A 16113-nucleotide genomic window follows, 5' to 3' on the forward strand; every position below is an offset into this window, starting at 1 on the left:
CCAAGCTCGTCTCTGGGCCCACAATTTCAGCCACTCCAGGATTCTAGAAGCAGGAACACTCCCAAAGCTCAGGGGCTGAACCCAGTCTGGTGTCCTCTGTCAGAGCTTGGTCCTGCTGGCCATCCTGGGATGAAGGCTGTGCTGGCTTGGCTGTCCTTGACCTTGAATCTGCTCGCAGGGGGATGTGCCTCTCTGGGCAAGGGTGGGGTGGCCGTGAGCACAGGCAGGGGCTGTCGTGTGACTGGGAGTCCTGTGCACTTGCCGTCTCTCGGCAGCCTCCTCTTGCTGTCACCTGCAGTTGACTGTCCCCAGAGGCCCAGGTGTTAAAGGCATGGTCCCTGGTGGTGCCACTGGGAGGGGATTAGAAACATTTGCAGGTGGGGCTGAATCAGAGGTCCTTGGGCCGCTGGGGCGCTGCCCTCACAGGGGACTGTGGATCAGGGTCTCTGTTCTGGCTCCCAGTGTCACCTCTCGCTCCACGTCCCCTCCATGCTGTGCCGCCACCTGCTGCTCTTTCTCAAAGCTAAACCAGTGGGACCACTTGATCTTGAACTTGAACTTCCAAAACTGTGAGCGAAATCCACCCTTTCTCCTTACGCAGCAGGACCACGTCCGTCTGGAGGGGAGGAACCTTCCACCTTGAGGCGGCTGCGAGCCTGGGTGGGAGATGAGAGCCTGGGTGGGAGATGGTGCCAGCAAGGAGGTTCCGGTGGGTTTAGGAAGCCCCTGGCAGGTGGCCTTGCCCGCAGCCGGCTTGTGGTTGGAAGGAGATGGAAGCAGGTCCCACACCCTGCCCGAGGCTGTGCAGGATGAGCTCAGCCAGGGGGCAGCTCTGTGGCCAGCTCCTCCCCTATGGATTCCCGGCCAGAGCGTGGGACCTCACCCGGAGAACTACCCAGCCCCCTGGCCGGCTCACACAGCCTGAGCAGGGGTGCGGCAGGGCAGAGCGCAGTCAGCCATGTGACAGCAGGCATGTGTCAGTGGCCCTCGGGAGCTGATGGAGCACCCACTGTGTGCCACCTAAGTGCTCTCACTCCCGGAAGGGCGGGGCAGGTCATCATCCCCATCCCCACGAGGACGCCTAGGATTGGGAAACTGCAGTGAAAGCAAGGCGGGTGCCCGAAGGCTGCCCACCCGTCCCAGACACACGCACGGCTCCCTCGCCTGCCCCACCTCCGGCTCTCCGAAGAGCCCCTCACAGGAAGCGGAAGCTGAGGGGGCAGGGGTGGGAAGCGGATCAGCTGCGCGCACGGTCCAGAGTCACATCCTACAAGCCCTTGCAACCTCTCGGAGGCTCAGTTTTCTCATCTGTCACATGGGTTCGATCGTCTCCTTTCCCTGGGGCAGGCGAGAGGGCTTCCGCGAGGGGGAGGGCCTGAGTGTCTCTGTTGAAGCTGCTGCCGTCTCCTGCCCAGACGTCCTTGGGGGTCTTTGGTTTTCCCCTCCTTCTGCAATCTCCCTTTCTGCTCAGCAGCCAGAGGGATTTTTTGAAACAGAAATCAGAGCGTCTCACTGCCTTGGTTAAATTAAACTCTTTATTTTTAAAGATTTATTTACTTATTTGAGCGGCAGAGTTAGAGAGAGGGAGAGACAGAGAGAGGGGTCTTCCATCTGCTGGTTCACTCCCCAAATGGCCGCAGCGGCCGGAGCCAGGTTGATCTGAAGGCAGGAGCCAGAAGCTTCCTCTGGGTCTCCCATGTGGGTGCTGGGGCCCAAGCACTCGGGCCATCTTCTACTGCTTTCCCAGGCCATCAGCAGGGAGCCAGATCAGAAGTGGAGCAGCTGGGATTCGAACCAGCGCCCATATGCGAAGCTGGCACTGTAGGTGGAGGCTTAACCCGCTACACCACAGTACCAGCCCCTTGCTTAAACTCTTTCAACGAATCCATATGCGTTGCTGGTACCCTGCGCGACCTGGCCCTGCCCTTCTCCCTAGGGACCTCCTCTTGCCCCCCCCCCGGACCCTCTAACTTTAGCTCTCTTCTGCCCCTCTCCATCTTTCAGCCCCTCCATCACATGGGCTCTCCCCCCCCCCCCCCCCCGGGCCTTTGCACATGTTCCCTCCTCCTGCGACACAATTTTCTCTTAGTCTTTGCCTGGGCCACACTTTCCCCCTTCCAATGGCAACAGCCAGAGGCGCCGCCCTCTGCCCCTGGGATCTCAAGGAGGCCCCTGGGTTCTTTCAGTGCATGTGGTCTCCTGCGCCCTGCTCAATTCACCCTTGCACCTTTGCCTGCTTAGTTTGATGTCTGTGTCCCTCTTAGATGAGCCCCCTGCGGGCAGGCATCATGGCTGCCCTGCCCACCGTCGCGCCCCCTCCCGGCACAGGACCCGCACCCAAAAGGCCCCTAGCACTTCCGGTTGGAGGAGTGAGTAGGACGCCTGCGTGCTCCGGCCTCCCCCGGCTTTAGCTGAGGTCCAGAGCTCTCCTCATTTCTCTGGGCTCATCGGACCTCGCAGCATTTAAGCTCGGGTCTCTTCCTTCGTGGGCGGGGAGACCTGGGCTGCCCCCGGGGCTGCAGGTTCAGGCAGGGGATAAGGCGCGGAAGGCGCTGGCACCCTGAAGACTCTTCCTGCTGGGCAGGTGTCCTTGAGCTTTCTGGGGCGCTTCCCCCACTTTTCCTGCAAAGACCCGGAGAAGTCACGCGCTGTGCCCGAGAGCACCGTGGCAGAGCTGGGCACAAGACGGGGCGCTTGCGTTTTTCAGGGAACCCCTGCCTCTTCCACCTGCCAGCGATCGGGGGCGGAGCCAGGACGCTCTCCTTAGACCCCAGGAGCCTCAGGAGGAAGGGAGGTCCCTTCTGCTGCCTGCTGATTCCCGCAGAGCAGCCGGGCCCATCCTGCTCACCGGCCACCGTCCCGAGTCCCCGCACAGCTTCGCAGAGACGCCACCACCGCCACTTCTGCAGAGCGAGGCCCCAGATGACGAGGCTCTCCGCCCGCCAGGCCCACCGGGACGCTGCGTGACAACTGACCTATATTAATTGCGCGTGCTATTCGCCGCCTCGGTCCCCTCCCACCCAGCCCCAAACCCCACCCTGCACAGCCACCTGGATCCATGCAAGGACGGTGTAAAAATAAAATGATTGGAAGCCAGCCCCCTGGGAGCCTAGCCCTGCCGCGTGGCCTCCCTGCGGCCCGCAGCCGCGTGCACAACCCAGTTTGACGAGGAGAAGGGGACCAGACCCAGGGAGGACTCGAGGGCTCCGGGTGCTCAGGACCAGGGAGGGGTGAGGTGGGCGGGCTGACCGGGAGGAGGGGGTGGTGTAGAAATGGGCGTAAGGGCCCCCCGGCCGCAGGTCTGAAAGGGACTAATGGGAGCTCTGGAGAGCCGGGGGCAGTGAGGAGGAAATGGGTTGGAAGGGGAAGAATGGGATGAGGGGGGCGGAATTAAGTGAAAAGCAAAGGAACCAGACGGGCCCCAAACAGCCCTGGGCTGCTCGTGGGCAAGGGAGGCAGAGACGAGACTCCGGAACGCAGCGCCTCGGGCGGCCGGAGAGCTGGGAGGGACAAAGGCAGAAAGCAGGTAAAGGCAGGTCCCGGGGGCAGCTGGGGGCCCTGCTCCACGCCCGGCCCCGCCTCTGCACGCCGGGCACCATGTGTGCAGCCCCCAGAGCCCTGGCTCTGCTGTGGCGTCTTTCCCAGGCTTCACCCCAAGCCCCCACCCCCACCCCCACTCCCCCGTCCTGCAGTCTTCAGTCGCAGGAGCCCGGCTCCTGGCCCTTGAAGAGCAAATGTCCCTCCTCTTCCTCTTCCTCCTGGCACACGGGCTCCTGGGCCGTTCTGTCCGGGAGTCACTTCCGGGTCCTTCCCGGCCGTTGTCTCCAGAGGTGCAGCCCAAAGCTCAGTTTCCACAGCCCTCTGCCCGCCCTTCCACGTCAGGTGGGACGTGGAGCCCACCTCCGGGTGCAGGACGGACAAGGTCACGTGTGAACAGAGTCTGTGGGGGCAGCTGCAGCAAATACAGTTGGCCACGGTTGGCCCGCGGGTTTCTGAGGTTCACACCATCCACAAGTGTTCCCACCATTCACACCCAGGACTCACATGCACCCCAGATAACGGGCTGAACTGCACCTCCCTGTCTCGATTTCCTGTCTTGAAGCCCAAACTCCGGGAGCCTCAGGACGTGACTGCCTGTGGGGAGGGAGTGCAGTGCGGTGGCCTTGATCCCTGGGGGCTGACTCTCGGATAGGACGCTCAGGGCACAGACGCAGCCAGGAAAAGAGGCCAAGACACAGGGAGCGGCCCCAGAAGAAACCCGCCTGGCTGCCACCTCCGCCTTGGGTTTTTAGACTCCAAACTGGGAGAGGAAAACTGCCAGGGAGGGCCCTGTGGTGTAGCGGGTAAAGCCCCAGCCTGCAGTGCCGGCATCCCATATGGGCGCCGGTTTGAGTACCGGCTGCTCCACTTCTGATCCAAGCTCTCTGCTGTGACCTGGGAAAGCAGTGGAGGATGGCCCAAGTCCCTGGGCCCCTACACCCATGTGGGAGACCCGGAAGAAGCTCCTGGCTCGTGGCTTCGGATTGGTCCAGCTCCAGCCGTTGCGGCCATCTGAGGAGTGAACCAGCAGATGGAAGACCTCTCTCCCTCTCCCTCTGCCTCTCCCTTGGTCCCCAAACTCCTTGCTGATTATGTTAATGAATGAAGGTTGGAGACGTGATTGAATTGTGGCATCTAGGAGATGAGCCAGGGGCGGGGTTTGAGGTCACTGGGGCGTGGCCTGGGCAGGCAGTTTATGAACGCTGACCTGGGTCCAGGCTCTCTCCCTCTGCCTCCTGGCTTGCCATGCAATCCTCTCTCTGCTCCACTGCCTCTGCAGATGCCAGCCCACCACCGTGATCTTGGACTGTGAACCTCCAAAACCGTGAGCTGAGGAAAACCTCTTCCTCCCTCAGTAGCTCCTCTCGGGTAGTGCCCTTGCAGAAACGAAAAGCTGGCTGACATAGGCTCCTGGGGGAGCTGCCCTGGAGATGCTTAGCAGCTCTGTTGTTTGACCTCAGAGGTCTTTAACACACACTGCTTGGGAGGTCTGGAAGCCCCGCCTCGCCCCGTCTGAGCTCGCAGCTAAGGGCTTTATAGTCACGCCTTGGATCATCTGTAAACGCCTTCCTGGCCATGACCTGCGCTTTGGTCTTTGCCAAAGTCGCTTCTTGCTTTGCGAATTGTCACCTAGCAGGAAAAGTGCGCATGAGCAAAGTTTTCAAATCCAACAAGTCTTGGCTCTGTTACATTTAAGCGCTTACCCTGGAGCTTCAGAGCCGGGATTTGAACCCAGGACTATGTGGCCTCACACTCCGTACTCTTTCTGGGCACAGTCCTGAGGGGTGGGTGGAATCTAAGTGGGGGGGGGGGGGTGCCAGGCAGGAGGTGTCGCACGGTGGGCACGTTTTACATCCTTCCCCTCTATCTTCCATCCCACCTGCCGCTCTCCACTTGGTGCAAGGTGAGGAGCACCCTTACTCACCAGGATACGTCGTCTGTTACCCTCATCCAAAAGCCTTCGCACCAGCAGAGTGCAGTGGCACAAGAGCTGGCTGAGGTGAGGCCAGCGGGCTGTGCCTTCTGCCTAGTGGCTCCACCATCCTCTGAGAAGGAGCCAGCAGACTGTGACTGGCTCTTGCAAATAAAGCTTTATCGACACCTAGCCCTGGCCCTGCAGTCACATTTTTTTTTTTTTTTTTTTTTTTTGCACAGGCAGAGTTAGACAGTGAAAGAGAGAGAGAGACAGAGAGACAGGTCTTCCTTCCGTTGGTTCACCCCCCAGATGGCCGCTATGGCCGGTGCTGTGCTGATCTGAAGCCAGGAGCCAGGTGCTTCTCCTGGTCTCCCATGGGGTGCAGGGCCCAAGCACCTGGGCCATCCTCCACTGCACTCCCTGGCCACAGCAGAGAGCTGGCCTGGAAGAGGAGCAACCGGGACAGAATCTGGAGCCCCAACCAGGACTAGAACCCGGGGTGCCGGTGCTGCAGGCAGAGGATTAGCCTAGTGAGCCGCAGTGCCGGCCAACCCTGCAGTCACATTTTGACAACGGCCGCTTTAGCGCTATAAGGCCAGAACAGAGTCTGCATGACTCAGAAAACTTAAAATATTTGCCCTCTGACCTTCATAAGAAAAGGGTGCTGACCCCTGCCCTGGGGTCCTGGAGGCCCAAGAAGACAGAGCGGAGGATTGTGGGAAAGGTTTCTGCGGGCTGGAGTGGAAATGCTGAGCATCACTTCCTCCCATATTGCATTTGGCCACAGCTGGTCACATGACCCCAGCCAGCTGCAAGGACGCTGGGAAATGTAGTCTTCCTGGATACTCGGGAGACAAGTGTAGCCCATCTGGCTGACGCAGCCCTGTCTCTCCACCTCTCCCCACCCTCACTGGCGGGAGAGCCCCTGAGGGCAGGGACTGCACCTGCCGTGTTGATCGCTGCCTACCTGCGCTCAGCACAACTGGTGTTCCCCAGGGAGTTTCCGAGGGAAGGGGGATGTCCTGGGCATGTCTCTGTGGGCCAGGCAAACCCAGCCTGTGCCCAGAGGGAGAGACAGGCAACCAGCAAAGGACCGCAAGGCACCATGCTAATCAGTTTAAAGTGACAGCCGATCTGATGCAGCGGTCCCAGGAAGGCTTCTCGGAGGAGGTGGTACTTGGGCTGTGACCTGAGGAATAATCGGACAACACCCTTGTGGAGGGAGGTTGTGCTGAGGAGAGCCAGATGGTGTGAACAGCTGGAGCAAGGGCCCCGCGGCGACAGCACACCGATAGCATCATCGGTGATAATGTGAAGGTATTGTTGCAACAGCCGAGACTCGCTGAGTACCTGCAGGTGCCAATATGCTAAGCACTCGGCCCGGGTTAGATTGCTCATCCCACGGGGCTGTGAGGAAGAGACGGACAGCGCCCTGCCCGCGGTCGCTCACCCCACCCCAGGGGTGACCTGAGGATGGCTTTTGTCCTTGCTGGTGGCCTCCTGTGTTGCCCAGCTGACCTGTAAGATGCAGGATCCCCATACTGGGGAGTTAAATACCTCTGCTGCCTGCCCCTGGGGGAGTCTGTGCCTCCCAGAGACCCCCGGTCACTGCCTTTGTTGGTGCTTCTTCCTCCCTGTCTCATCCCTCACCTCCCCACACACAGGGCCCCAAGATCGCCCCCAAGACCAACTCCCAGCCCCTCAACACTCACCGTGGGGTCTGTTTTCCAAGAAACTAAAGCCAGCACACTAGGAGGTATTCCCATTTGCCAGTGTGGAGACTGAGGCACAGAGAAGTTAGCAGAGCAGGAAGGGAATGCAGAACGAAAGAAGTCCCCTGAGATGAAAGTCCTGTGAGAGTGTGCAAGAGTGTGTGCTGTGAGTGTGCAAGAGTGAGCATGTAAGAGTGCTGTGTGTGAGTGTGCAAGAGTGAGCGTGCAAGAGCATGCTTTGTGTGAGTGTGCAAGAGTGTGCTGTGTGAGTGTGCAAAAGTGAGTGTTGCTGTGAGCGTGCAAGGTGTTGCTGTGAGCGTGCAAGGTGTTGCTGTGAGTGTGCAAGAGCGAGCGTGCAAGAGTGCTGTGTGTGGGTGTGCAAGAGTGAGAGTTGCTGCATGTGGGGTGTGTTGTGAATGTGTGTTGACTGTGTGTGTGCATATGTGTGTGTGAGCATGCGTGTAGAGGGGGTAGATGGGACACAGTGAGGCCATGGAGCAGGTGTGCAGGGCAGGGCTGGGTTGGTAACCTGGGGGTGTCGAGCCGGTTCTGACGCTGCGGAGTCCGTGGGGCAGGGTCACCTGTGACAGAGGCGAGCGTGGGTTACAGGGGTCTGGGCAGGTGCTGAGCTCCCTCGCTGGTCCCCGGGGCTATGGGGTCAGCGGGTCAGGAGAGCCGGCGATTAGGGGCTCTGCTCCCCGCACCACTGCCCGCAGAGCTCATGGCAGAGCCGGGCCCACGCAGCCTGCCTCTGCCCTCCCCCTCCCATGCCCCTGCCCGTCCTCCTGAGTCCCAGGGTGCCCCTCGCTCCCCACCCTGAGACCTCTGTGGGGAAGGGTCAGCGCCAGGAGTCCAGGCAGGCTGGCAGCTGCCGTGGGCAGGGCCCTGGGGGTGCGCACGTGGCTGGCCGGGTGCCGCTGTTTCTGCCCCAGTGCCCTGTGCTGCCACGGCCGCCCGAGCAGATGGCCTTGTAAGTGAGCGCCGTCGAATGGGGTCAGCAGGGTCTGCGCGCCCCACCTTCTCCTGCGCGGCTCGGCTGCCCTTGCCCGCTGTCCGCGAGGGGCGGGTGAGCCCGGCTGGCGGCGGCAGCGCCCGGCCCGGTGTAGCAGGGCAGAGGTGCCCTTGTTCCCGGCACCCAGTGGTGCAGGGCGTGTAGGACACGGGTTCCTCAGGCTCTGGAGGGGGAGGGAGATAAGAGAGTGGCAAGGGGTGCTGGCCACCCTGTGGTGCCTCGGGGGGCCCCTGACTGGCTTGCAGGGGTAGCGGCGTCTCCGTTGGGATCCCAAGAGGAGAGAAAGGGCCTGGCCCTTGGGAGGTGCCGCCTTGGGCTGTGAGCGGCCACAGCCCACCCTTCCTGGGCTTCTCTTTGGAGACAGAAGCACTCCCAGGGTGGGCTCCTGCCACCTGCCTGGGCTGCTGCTTCGTGACCGGACAAGCTCAGGTTGTACGCAAGCCCCAGCCCCCGCGTGGACTGGATAATCACCTCTACCTCTCTCAGCCTCGTCTGTAAAATGGACCACATCGTGGCCACTTGCAAGCTGGTTGTGAGGGCTGTGGGGTGCGCGGCACAGAGGAAGGGCAGGGCCAAGTCGCCGCCCCTCTCCCTGCCTCGGCTTCCTCCCTGCCTGGCCCCAGGAGGGAGGCCAGTGAGTGGCCCTGTCCCCCCCCCCCCCAGCCCGTCTCCATGAAGTGCAGGTGACAGCGTCTCCCCTCCCCCCCCCCCAGCTCAGACAGTCCGGGGACCCTGCCCCCACGGCTCTCACTTCCTTGGTGTCTCCCTTGGAGGGTCGGGCCAGGGGTCCTCCCCCAGTGTTGGCTCTGGCTTGGCGGTGGGGCTGCTGTCGGGCCAGTCCTGCGTGGGACCCAGATCTCCCATGCTCCGTAGAGGAGGCCGGGGTTCCCACTCCAACGCCGCCATGTCCGGTATCTGCTGTGCTCTCTTGGGGGGGTCTCCCCTACCCAGTGCCTGCAAGATGGGGGCCATGTGGAACCCCAGGAGAGGGAGGGCAGAGAGGGGCTCTGCTGGGTGATCTTGCTGCAGGGTTGGCGCCGCAGCAGAGACCCCATCCCCCACAGCCCCCAGGATCGCAGGCGGAGCAGCGGCACTGGCCACAGCCTGGGCCGCCTTCACATTGGTCCAGCCCCAGAGAGATGATGAGCCCATTGTACAGTTGAGGAAACCGAGGTTCAGGCTGCCTCCCCCAAGGTGACTCCGACATGCGTCTAGCTCCCTCCACAGTTCCCCAGGCTGCCACTGTCATAGAATCTTCCAGAAAGGAAGGCTCAGGGAATGGTAGGGTCGCACGATGACGCTGGTGGAGCAAGGACTCAAGTGGAGAGTCCCGCCTGGCCTCGCCCCTGCTCCCGCGACTTCTACAGGGGTTTGTGGATGGTCTCTTTCTGGCAGGTGCTGTTCCAAGCCTCCGTCCAATCAAACTCTTCCCTGGAACAGCTCCTGGAATTGCTCATCAGGCTGGCGGGCTAATCGCGTTTCATCCTGCTCTGTCCCCACACTACTAAATTTATTTGGTTGAGAGGTAGACACACACACACACACACACACACAAGAGAGAGAGAGACAGAGAGAGAGAGAGAGAGAGAGAGAGAGAGAGGAGAGACAGAGACAGAGACAGAGAGACAGAAAGAGAGATGTTTTCCATCCTCTGGTTCACTCCCCAAATGGTCCACAACATCTGGGACTGGGTCAGATCGAAGCCAGGAGCCAGGAGTTCCCTCCAGGTCTCCCACGTGGGTGCAGGGGCCAAAGGACTTGGGACATCTTTCACTGCCTTCCTGGGCCACAGCAGAGAGCTGGATCGGAAGAGGAGCAGCCAGGATTAGAACAGGCACCCATATAGGATGCCGGCACCGCAGGCAGAGGCTTAGCCCACTACACCAGAGCACCGGCCCCTGGCTTTTTTCACACCACTCATTTTTCCTGAACTGCTTGAAGGCACCATGCATATTTTTCAGCCTGGTACACGAAGCTGTCTTGCCTGGCCTTGAAAACTTCCTTTGTTGGCAGCACTATTGCACCAGACCCTGCCCTCATGTGCTCTTCCTGCGAACCCTGCATTACACACGGTCCCTGGCCCCGGGGAGGATCTGGCCCTGTGCCAGGAGGGTCCCTGCCCCTGTCAGGAGGGCTTTGCCAACTCAAGAGTGACTCAAGTTTAGCCTAGGATTCGCTTTTTGGGATCCTTGGCTTCAGCATATGACTATTGTAGTGCAAGGTGGAGAGAGAGTATCTTGAAGGCAAGTGGAGCATCACGGTGGCCACTGGAGGTGACCCTCTCACCTCCCCCAGGGCGCAAGGACCCGACCCAGCCTCTTCTCCACATTTGAGCCTAGTGCCCTGCTAGGCTCAAATGTATCTCAATTGTATTTATTCTTCTCAAGCCTGGAAACAATGTTTGCGGTCAGGGAGCAGGAGCCGGGCAGGTGCCTCGGAGGTGGAGCGCCTGGGAGCGCCCGCCCGGGTGCTGAGCTCTTTCTCAGGATTTTAGGAAAACAGATAAAGCTTGCAGCACAGCTGGGCTGCGGCAATTTTGTTTTGCTTTTTGCCTTCAGCCATGGAGGCTGCTCTGGTCTCTGTTCAGGCAGCTCCTAATTAGAATGGATCGAAGAGACTTCGCGCTCCGTCTGCAGTGCCCGGCTGCTCTAGAACCTGGCTGGCTGTGTGCAGCCCGCCGAGGGCCGGCTCCCTGCACCCCCCTGCCCCATTCTGGTTGGCTGGGGTGGGCCGGCCTGGGCGGGGGCGGGGGGCACCAAGAGCTCCCCTCCAGAATTCCCTGCCCTGCCCCTTTTCCTCAGCGCCTGCTCGGCGCCTGTTTCTCTCCCTTTCATTGCCTTTCATTAGCAGTCTCGGGTTGTCCAGGGTGCTGGGCCCTGCTGGTGGGAGTGTAAATTGGTGCAATTTCTCTGGAGGGCAATTTGTCAAATACTGTTAAAAGCCTTAAAAAAAAGTATATAGGCTTTGACCTGGCTGTCCTCTTCTAGGAACGTGTCCTTGAGAAATCACGGGGTCCTCGGCCACCTGCGCCAGGATGCTGCCCCCGGGCTGTCCCTTAGCGACACCCTCCTAACCTGTTGCCCCTCCCTGGAGATCACACAAGCTGGTCAGGGCGTGCCGCGATTCTGAGCGTGGACCGGCTCTTTCTGCTGAGGAGTCACCATTAATTGTGTTAGGTGTGGTAATGAGCTTGTGATCGGCTTGGAGACGGACAGGCGAGCTGGAGCTGCTGTAAACCAGTGTATCAGCAACCACCACCGAAGGGGGAGCGGGCCAGCACTGTGGCGCAGCGGGAAAGCCGCCGCCTGCAATGCTGGCATCCCACATGGGTGCAGGTTCGAGCCCTGGCTGCTCCACTTCCTATCCAGCTCTCTGCTGTGGCCTGGGAAAGCAGTGGAAGATGGCCCAAGTCCTTGGGCCCCTGCACCCACGTGGGAGGCCTGGAAGAAGCTCCTGGCTTCAGATCGGTGCAGCTCTGGCCGTGAACCAGCAGGTGGAAGACCTCTTTCTCTCTCTCTGCCTCTCTGTAACTCCACCTTTCAAATAAATAAATAAATCTTAAAAAAACAAGAACAACAAAACAACAACATCAACCACAACCACAGAAGGGGGTGGGGAAGCCAACCCAGCGGCACCGCCAAGCCTGCTCGTGCAGCGCGAGTGTCTTCTGCGTTAATGCCTGCCTTTGAGTCCTGTGTTGAGTATTCATGATTTTACATCAAATAAAATGACCCCAGGGCCGGTGCCACGGCTCACTAGGCTAATCCTCCGCCTTGCGGCGCCGGCACACCGGGTTCTAGTCCCGATCGGGGCGCCGGATTCTGTCCCAGTTGCCCCTCTTCCAGGCCAGCTCTCTGCTGTGGCCAGGGAGTGCAGTGGAGGATGGCCCAAGTGCTTGGGCCCTGCACCCCATGGGAGACCAGGAGAAGCACCTGGCTCCTGGCTTCAGATCAGCGTGGTGTGCAGGCCGCAGCACGCCAGCCATGGCGGCCATTGGAGGGTGAACCAATGGCAAAAGGAAGACCTTTCTCTCTGTCCTCTGTCTCTCTCTCTCACTATCCACTCTGCCTGTTCTATGGCCCCAGAGAACTACCTGTTTTGGTCTGGTATCGTGTCCATGAGATACTGGTCAGTGAAGAGAGAGACGTTCCAAATAGTCTCTGGGGCGCTATCCCATCTGGGGGGGATTCGAACCACAGAAGTGTTCTTATAAAGACAGGAATGAGGAAGCAAAGACACCCATCAAACATTCGTGGCGACTACATCTGAGTGGTCAGATATGAATAGTTTCTTCTTTCTTGTATGTTTATTTGAAGGGTGGGGGTGGGGAGAGAAACGTCCATCTGCTGGTCCACTCCCCAGATGGAAGCCAGGAGCCTGGAACTCCATCCACGTCTCCCACGTGGGCGCAGGGATCCAAGCACTTGGGCTGTCTTCTGCTGCTTTCCCAGGTACATTAGCAGGGAGCTGGATTGGAAGTGGAGCAGCAGAAACTGGAACTGGTGCCCATGTGGGCTGCCGGCGTGGCACTACAGCGCCGGCCCCTGGTTTTGCCTATCTTAACCCCCACACAACAGCTGGCAAGTTTGGTGTTGTTGTTTGCACTTGATAAATGGAGAGACTGAAGATCAGAGAGGGTCAGTACCTTGCCCAAAGACACACAGCTGCAATTCTAATTCAGCGCCTCTGATGTGAAGCCTGTGGGTGCTCTTTCCACTGAACCTCGGCTGCCTATGGAGGAACTACTGCCTCTCGCCCTGCTCAGGCCCCCACCCCCACTCCATGCCCCTGCCCCGCCCCTTCCAGGTGCCTCTTCCTGGTCTCCCATGTGCGGGTGCAGGGCCCAAGCACTTGGGCCATCCTCCACTGCACTCCCTGGCCACAGCAGAGAGCTGGCCTGGAAGAGGGGCAACCGGGACAGAATCCGGCGCCCCGACCAGGACTAGAACTCGGTGTGCCGGCGCCGCAAGGCGGAGGATTAGCCTAGTGAGCCGCGGCACCAGCCTGCCCTGCCACTCTTTCCTCCTAACGAGCCCCCCGCAGCCTCCTGCTTTCCTGGCACAGACATGGGCTCTGTGCCGCGGCCCTCGTCATATTTATCAGCTCTGTTTACTGGCAGCACAGCAGGGTGGGCGCCCTGAACATAAATATCATGAAATCCACAGAGGCCGGCGGGCCCTGCGCTCCCTCTTGCCTCCATCACCAAAGAACTCACTCTGTCTTCTCTGTCGTCGGCGAACTCTCGGCGCCCCGCAGATAATGGGTGGCGCAGGGGCTGTGCCCGACTCTGCCTGGTCCAGCCTGTTCCCACCTGGCCCACACTCTGGCCGGAGGTCCCACCCCTCCTTCCAGTTCCCAGTGAGTCCCGCTCCACTCCCTTCCGGCAAAGGCCAGCTCCTGGGCTCCAGGTACAGAAGTGCAGGGTTCTTTTCTTTTCTTTTTTTAAAATTTATTTATTTTATTTGAAAGAGTGAGAGAGAGAGAGAGAGATCAATCTTCCATCTGCTGGTTTACCCCAGATGGCCTCGGCCGGGGCTGAGTCAGGCTGAAGCCAGGAGCCGGGAGCCTCTTCTGGGTCTCCCAGGTGGATACAGGGGCCCAAACACTTGGGCCATCTTCTACCGCTTTCCCAGGCCATAGCAGAGAGCTGGATTGGAAGTGGAGCAGCCGGGACTCGAACCGGCGCCCACATGGGATGCTGGCGCTGCAGGTGGTGGCTTTAATGCTCTGCGCCACAGCGCCAGCCCCAACTCGGTGTTCTCGGTGTGTCCTGGTCTCCAGCACCTCACCAGCTGGGTGCCCCTCTGATTCCCACACCCTGTCGTGCATGTGTGCAGGGCTCTGGCAGGGCTCCATCTTCCTGCCTCAGGGCCTTTGCCCAGGCTCCCTTTTGTGCAGAACACCTCCATGGTAAGCCCTGTGCTCATCAGACTTGGGGCTCCTCCGGGGCACAGCCTGCCCTCCCTTAACACCCAGGACGGGGCGGGGCCCTGGAGTCTGAAGCACAGTGCAGAACCAAACCTTCTCCGCACGTCTCTGTCTCTCGGACGGGAACTTAGCGTCACTTCCAGTTCCCCTCCTGGGAGCCTCTGAGTCTGTGCCGACCGCCGGCCAGTTTGGACACAGAGATACTTAATTCCCAGTATTCCAATTTTAGAAACGCACCCCAAAAGGAGGTGTTTTCTGCCCGGGCGCTGAGGCACTGCATTCTACCCCCGGTCTCCTTGCTGAGCTGGGAGAGCTGCAGGCTGCAGAGCCGGCGCTGGGCAGACTCGCCAGGGGCCGCCTCCCACACAGCCCAGCGGGGAGGCCCCTGTCGGTGGAACCTCGCCAAGGCGCTCCGCAGGGGAAGCTGCTGGGTGTCATGGGGGAGGGGGGACATTGTCTCTGGACCCAGGGAACGCTGGCTCCAAAGCCTGGCCAGCCCTGCTGCTCCCTTGTACCCACCCCCCCACCCCCAGTGTCCCTGCCCTCCCGTGGGGGCACCAAGTGACGGTGATGCACATCCACAGGCACCACCGATGGGCCAGCTGCGAGGACAGAGAGGCCGGGCTTCGGAGAAGGGAGGGCAGAGGGCAGACCGGAAGCTGCCTCTGCAATCAGGGTGGGCTGCCCTCCCCCCGGCCCCCAACCTGGCTGGGGTGCTTCCTGGGGTCCCCCTGAGGTCAGGTTCTCGCCTTTCTCCTCCGTCCCATGCAGCTCACCTCCCCCAGGGTCTGTGCACACAGCCTGTGCTGTTGGCAGTGACCCCAGCGCTGGGCGCCCGGGGAAGAGAGCACAGGTCGAGGATGAGCAGGGGGGTGAATGCGTCAGGTTGTTGTCAAAGTGCACCAGAGCAGCCTCTTCGGAGGGGCCGAGGCCACCCCGGCTTGCGGTCTCGAGGGGCCCAGGCCAGGCCCGTGTGATGGCGGTGGTGGAACACGTGTCGCGGGAGGACCCCGCGGCCGCCCTTCCCCCTCCCTCCACGGGCTTCTCCTGATACGGCCTCCCGGGGCTGCACCCCAGCAACCCCACCCACTCAATTCCCAGGGGCCCCACCTGCAGACGCCATGCTGGGGTCCAGCCGCCCCCCTAGTCCATCAACTGCCAGCATTAAGCCATGAGCAGAGGATTTGGGGGTTCAGACGTCCACCTGCATTTGGGGGCCACATTTGCATAAACCTTAACACTGGCGGGAGGGAGCTGGCTGCGACCTCTGACCTCTTTCAGACTTTGCTGCAGTGAGGTGTTCCCCCCGCCCTGCCCCCAGGACCCCCGCTCTCCCCTGCCTGCTGCCTGCTTCACCAACACCTCTCTCACTAGCAACTCGAGCCCCTGGAGGGCAGGGAGCCTGATGTCCCCCCTCCAGGCACAGGAACTGGCACACAGTAGGCGCTCAGCCAATGCTTGGTCTGAGCTCGTTGCTTCAGCCAATGCATTCACTGAAGAACGAAACCTGGGGTGCGGAGTCGTGCAGGTTAAGCCGCAACCTGCAACACCGGCACCCCATATGAGCACCGGTTCAAGTCCCGGCTGCTCCACTTCCCATCCAGCTCCCTCCCTGCTAAAGCACTTGGCAAAGTGGCAGAAGATGGCCCAAGAACTTGAGTCTTCGCCCCCCACGCAGCAGACCTGGGTGGAGCTCCTGGCCCCTGGCTTTGGCCTGGCCCAGCCCGACTTGTTGCAGGCTTTTGAGGAATGAAATGGAGAATGGCTGATCTCCTCTGTCTCTCCGTCACTCTGCCTTTCAAATAAATCTATCGTTAACAAAATCTGCAGGCATGCGTTTCCTGTGTGTTTGCTGATGGGCAACGGGACCCTCTGGTAAAATTGTTCATTGATAGCAGCTTGCTGGGTCCCCACCCTGCCAGCCAAGCTCCCCCTGCTGTGGCCCCTGCCTGCCTCGTCTCCTCTGCTGCTCCCCACACACACCAGGCTGCATCCTCTTTGGCTTC

This window comes from Oryctolagus cuniculus, chromosome 11 (genome assembly GCF_964237555.1).
Source record: "Oryctolagus cuniculus chromosome 11, mOryCun1.1, whole genome shotgun sequence".
In the NCBI taxonomy this organism is placed as follows: domain Eukaryota; kingdom Metazoa; phylum Chordata; class Mammalia; order Lagomorpha; family Leporidae; genus Oryctolagus; species Oryctolagus cuniculus.